Source organism: Littorina saxatilis, unplaced genomic scaffold (genome assembly GCF_037325665.1).
Source record: "Littorina saxatilis isolate snail1 unplaced genomic scaffold, US_GU_Lsax_2.0 scaffold_863, whole genome shotgun sequence".
Classification (NCBI taxonomy): Eukaryota; Metazoa; Mollusca; class Gastropoda; order Littorinimorpha; family Littorinidae; genus Littorina; species Littorina saxatilis.
The window spans coordinates 28,142-35,000 of NW_027127449.1; positions in this window are offsets into that span (position 1 = coordinate 28,142).

Here is a 6,859-nt window from a genome sequence, read left to right on the forward strand (position 1 = left end):
AATCTTGTAGAGGACCCCTAGGCGCGTGGTTCTTCTACGCTGCTCGAGAGACGGCCAGCCCAGTTGGTCAATCATCCGGCTCACACTTGACGTGTTGTGGTAGCGGTTGAGTACGAAGCGGGCGGCACGTCTCTGTACGGCTTCCAGCTTCTCGATGCTCTTCTGGTTGTATGGGTCCCATACTGATTAGGCATACTCGAGAAGGGGTCTCACAAGTGCCTTGTACGCTTTCTCCTTGATGGAACTGGAGCTGACCTTGAGGTTACGTCTGAGAAAGCCCAGCGTTCGGTTAGCCTTATTGAGTGCCTCGGTAATGTGGGAGTCCCATGCTACTTCACGTTGCAATGTGACGCCGAGGTACTTGGCTGACTGGACTGTGTCTAGGTTGTGGCCGTGCAGGGCGTAGGAATAGTCAAGTGGGCTCCTGCTTCTGGTGACTGGCATGGATACGCACTTTGCAGGGTGGAACAGCATGTCCCAGCTCTTCTCCCAGTCCGATAAGCGATGGAGGTCTTGCTGTAGCTGGTCTTGTTGTTCTCTGCTGGCTACAACCCTGTACACTGCTGTATCGTCCGCAAACAATCGTGCCATTGCTGTCAGTTTGTCTGGAAGGTCGTTGATGTAGGCCAGAAATAGACAGGGGCCCAATACAGAGCCCTGAGGTACTCCTGACCTGACGTTGACGTGGGAGGAGTGGTGACCATCAACTACAACTGCTTGGTGCCGATCATTTCATATATCTAACATTTCGGCTTTATGCTAGCTAGGGAGGAAAAGGGAAGAAGTAAACTAAAATTAAATACTAGTAGTTCTAATAAGATATTATGAACTTACCCAAGTCACTAGCAGTATGCAAATCGCCATGCATTCGTGTCAACAACTGAACAAGTATCCACACCGTGTAAGAATCCTGACGAAGAAAAGGTTTTTGTCTTTGTGTTGCCCGCAACCGAGCAAATAAACAACAAATATCACACAGTGCCTCGTGAAAACTGTCTCCCGTACTGAAGGCAGAAAGGATCTGTCGAACAAATCTCCACTGTTGGGACATTTTCACCTACCGAGTCGGCCATTGAGGGCTGGTACTGTAAAGCAAGAGTGACCGTCCTTGATAAAAAACAAAACAAAAAAAACAACGGTAAGCTTACTACTTGTCTCCGAAAACCCCCGAAAACCCCACACACAAAAAACGAAAACCCCTGAAAACCTCATCAGAACTTAAGAAATGTCGTCCCTAGATCGTGTTTTGTTACATATTTGTTTGAAATCATGACTCATATTATATATCTGCAACTTTCACCATACATGGCTTTAGTAAATGTACGTGTTTGTCCGAGAATTTACAAACTCAGTTGAGGGGGAGGGGGGGGAGGGGGGCGAGGGGGGGGGGGGGGGGGCAGGGGGTTAGGTTACAGTTGGTTGTTTTGTTTATTATAGGCCGGCCTGACTGATCAGGGTTGGACTATGATAAAATACTGAGGCAGTGGAGAGTCAGTCAGAAGAAGGGGGGACTCCCTCCCTAGTCCCCCAAGCCCCCGCCCCCTCCCCCCCTCTTAAAGATCCAGCCCTGATCAGGCCGGCCTATGCTAAACAATATAACCACCTGTCACCTAATCTCATTGGTACTAATGACTTACGGTAATTGCCACAACACTCGTACACTCAGGTTTCTAGTGATACAATATAATTAAAACAATTCCCTCGTGACAAAAATGGTTTCTTTTAAACCACACAGGCCTTTTGCACTAGCGGCGGACTACGTTCAGTTTCATTCTGTGAGTTCCACAGCTTGACTAAATGTAGTAATTTCGCCTTACTATACTACAAACGCAGTTTAAAACAAGTCGCGGTAAAAGGCTGCTCTCTGACTGTGTGTGTGTGTCTGTGTGTATGTGTGTCTGTACAAAGGCGACTTTGTGCACTCTTTTGTTCGTATGGGCCGACATTGTGCACTCCTTTTCCTTCTGCACTCCTACACTGTGCACTCCAGGTCATATATAATATAGTATTCTTCCTTTCTACAAAAAACTAGAATAAAAGCTTTGCATTGCACAAATGCATCACGGGCTATCTTTTTGTATCGAATTTAAAACTTGTGCATCTAAATCGCCGATATATTCTATTATAAAACAAGTCGCGTAAGGCGAAAATACAATATTTAGTCAAGTAGCTGCCCTTTTTCAGCAAGACCGTATACTCGTAGCATCGTCAGTCCACCGCTCATGGCAAAGGCAGTGAAATTGACAAGAAGAGCGGGGTAGTAGTTGCGCTAAGAAGGATAGCACGCTTTTCTGTACCTCTCTTTGTTTTAACTTTCTGAGCGTGTTTTTAATCCAAACATATCATATCTATATGTTTTTGGAATCAGGAACCGACAAGGAATAAGATGAAAGTGTTTTTAAATTGATTTCGAAAAAAAATTTTTGATAATAATTTTTATATATTTAATTTTCAGAGCTTGTTTTTAATCCGAATATAACATATTTATATGTTTTTGGAATCAGCAAATGATGGAGAATAAGATAAACGTAAATTTGGATCGTTTTATAAATTTTTATTTTTTTTTACAATTTTCCGATTTTTAATGACCAAAGTCATAAATTAATTTTTAAGCCACCAAGCTGAAATGCAATACCGAACCCCGGGCTTCGTCGAAGATTACTTGACCAAAATTTCAACCAATTTGGTTGAAAAATGAGGGCGTGACAGTGCCGCCTCAACTTTCACGAAAAGCCGGATATGACGTCATCAAAGACATTTATCAAAAAAATGAAAAAAACGTTCGGGGATTTCATACCCAGGAACTCTCATGTCAAATTTCATAAAGATCGGTCCAGTAGTTTAGTCTGAATCGCTCTACACACACACACAGACACACACACAGACACACACACAGACACACGCACATACACCATACCCTCGTTTCGATTCCCCCTCGATGTTAAAATATTTAGTCAAAACTTGACTAAATATAAAAAGGAGTGCACAACGCCGCTTTTATACAGAAAACAACCAAAATGTGTCTGTCAAAGTTTTCTCAATCTTGTGGTGTTTTTTTTAAACTTTAAAGCTGTGAAATATATTTGCTTGACCTCAATACAAGATGAATATACGAAATATTGTTAATAGCTGCATTTTCGTGCCCTTTTTAATGCAGGAGTGCAGACGGTCCTTTTATACAAATACAGGAAGTGCATAATCAAACAAGAATACAAACTATACATTGCACAAAGGCATTACGGGCTATCTGTTGGTATCGATTTTTAAACTTTTACATCTAAATTCGCCGAACTATTTGATTGTTAATAAGGAGTGCACAATGCCATTTTTATACAGACAACCAAAATGTCGTGGCGGTCAAATATGTTTTTAAACCTTGTATTTTTGTAGTTGTTGAGCTTTGAAATGTATTTACTTGACCTCAAGACAAGATTAGGTAAGGAATATTATAAATAGCTGATGTTTTCTAGCACTTTTGAGTGTAGGCGTGCAGAAGGTCGTGTTATACGAATACAAGGAGTGCATAATGTAGAGCTTTACAAACAGCACTGTGCACTCCTGGCCGATATAGTATATTTGTATTCCTTTCTAAAAAGAACACACGAATAAAAGCTGTACATTGCACAAATGTATGACGGGATATCTGTTGCTATCGATTTTTAAACTTTTGCATCTAAATTCGCGCAGATATTTAATGGTCAAAAAGGAGTGCGCAATGCCGCTTTTATTTAGATGACAACCACAATGTGTCTATCAAATATTTTCTTTTCAACCTTGCATTTTTGTAATTTTGAAACTTGTTAATGTGTTTGCTTAACATCAAGACAAGATGAAATAAGAAATATTGTAAATAGCTGCAATCTTTACATGCGCTTTTTAATGTAGGAGTGCAGAAGGTCGTATTATACGAAAACAAGGAGTGCAGAATGTTGAGCTGTACGAACAGGAGTGCCTATGCAAAGTAGTGCAGAATATCGACCTATTTTTAACAGGCAACAGAACGGCGTGTGGTACGAATACAAAATGAATGTAAAATAAAGGTTAATATGACTGTTACACAAAGCTACTTTCCCTACGTTAAAATCTCTTCTATCGCCCCCATACTAGTGCTATGCAACTCTAAACTAAATATAATAATGTTTCACGGCCGAAAGAACTTCTTAAGAGATTTAAACATTCAAAACTATTACAATTTTTCTTCATAATGACTGTAAAGGGAGAGAACTCCGCACAAAGACCACTACAAAGATTAAGTCTCCACGAACAAGAGCTTCATACGATCGGGACTGCTCTTTGTAGCCACCTTTGAGATGTCTTCCTGGGGTGTATAGCACTTCTTTGGGATAACTACGGTAAGGGTGGCTCTAATTTAGGTTAGCTGAGCAATATGCATCAGCCATTCCGTTCAAATCGGCCGTAAACCAGGCCAGGCGGGGTCAGCTCGTTACTCCCTCGTATCGTTACTCCTCCGGCTCGCTACTCCCCCGGCTTGTTACTCCCCCGTACACAGACAATGACTGGATAACCCTGTGATAGTAAGTTTGCGTGAAATTTTGTGCCCAAACACTTGAACATTTAAGACTCTAAAACACAAACAAGTCATGAGGTTTCCTTGTTAATACATTATCCTTGTTCCGTATGGGCTGTTAAGGAGTTTGACCTTTTGAGATTTAGCAAACAGTCAAGTACTGAATTTCAACGTTCTTTCTAAAATCACATTCCCACGCACGTATCATCGTCAAGTAAGCCTGAACACGTTTCATTTAAAACACTCGAATTGTGACAGTGAAGCTTTAAAAAAGGCAATTACATGAAACCGAATATGCCGTTTTTCCTCATGCTTTGACAGTACAACACACCACAAGTATCAACTTTCATGTTGACGGTAAAAACACCAATGCAAGTGCAGGTGACAAAAACAGGATTTTCCTTGTAGAAACAAAAGCCTCATTCACATGAAGACGGCTGCCAGTGACTATTCAGACTACACCCCGATGAGGAAACATCGTTTGAAGTGAAGTTATTCTTGAATTTTACCCTTTAATAATTGCAACAGCACACACTATTGTACGGTTTTTTTTACCCTGTAGAATATATCGGTATCCTATTAATCTACCAGGTGTCGCTGCACCGGATCGGCTCTCTTTACACTACAGGTAGAAATTGGGGCAATGGGAGACTGAGATACCCCATAGATTTCTTAACGAGTATAAAGCTCCTCAATTGGCTAATACATAACTTGGTATAAAACGCCCCAAAGTGCGCCAAAACTGACTTAGAACTCGATAGAATATTCCGGTATTCTTATAAAGACAATAAAATACAAAACTAATCACATGTTTGTAAATCAACAAAAAGAGTTTTTACTTTTCTATCAAGGAGGGTCAATTGTGTATAGCATAGGACACTCACAAATATACTGGATTGCAAGACAATTTCGACGCATTGCAAAATAAAGTTGTAATTAAGTTGTTGTCAAAACAAGTGAGGTTTGATATCTGTTCAATGAGAGTTTGTGAGAAAAAAAAGCCGTTTGCATGCCTATTCGGATGGCGTGGCAGGGATGTTGTTACAAATTGTTACAAATGTCCTGAGCTCTTCAGCATCAATAGGACATTTGACCGCTTTCAGAAATTTCAATAGGACATCGTAATTTTGTGAAAAACACTGTCCATGGAATGGCTCCAAAATCATGTGCACACACACACACATGCTTCAACACACACACATATACATAGTATTTTCACCGACAATTTTTGCATACATTGTTTTATTCATTTAGTTTCAAATAGGACACACACAACAAGTCGCGTAAGGCGAAATTACTACATTTAGTCAAGCTGTGGAACTCACAGAATGAAACTGAACGCACTGCATTTTTTCACAATGACCGTAGTCCGCCGCTTGTGCATAACGGAGTGAAACTGACGAGCCTGTTCAGCGCGGTAGTATAGTGGTTTCGCTGTGCTGCATAGCACGCTTTTCTGTACCTCTCTTCGTTTTAACTTTCTGAGCGTGTTTTTAATCCAAACCTATATAATATATATATGTTTTTGGAATCAGGAACCGACAAGGAATAAGATGACATTGTTTTTAAATCGATTTCGGAAATTTAATTTTGATCTGACATAATTTTTATATTTTCAATTTTCAGAGCTTGTTTTTAATCCAAATATAACATATTTATATGTTTTTGGAAGCAGGAAATGATGTAGAATAAGATGAATGTAAATTTGGATCGTTTTATATAAAAAAAATTATTACAATTTTCAGATTTTTAATGACCAAAGTCATTAATTAATTTTTAAGCCACCAAGCTGAAATGCAATACCGAAGTCCGGACTTTGTCGAAGATCGCTTTACAAAAATTTCAATCAATTTGATTGAAAAATGAGGGTGTGACAGTGCTGCCTCAACTTTTACAAAAAGCCGGATATGACGTCATCAAAAGTATTTATCGAAAAAAATCAAAAACAATCCGGGGATATCATTCCCAGGAACTCTCATGTCAAATTTCATAAAGATCGGTCCAGTAGTTTGGTCTGAATCGCACTACACACACACACGCACAGACAGACACACACACACACACACACACACACACACCCACACACACACACCCACACATACACACACACACACACACACACACACACCACACACACATACACCACGACCCTCGTCTCGATTCCCTCCCTATGTTAAAACATTCAGTCAAAACTTGACTAAATGTAAAAACAGAATAAAAAGAATAAAAAGTAATTCATTTGAAATCAAATAAACATACATGTATAATATAAAACAAGTCGCTTAAGGCGAAATAACAACATTTAGTCAAGCTGTCGAACTCACAGAATGA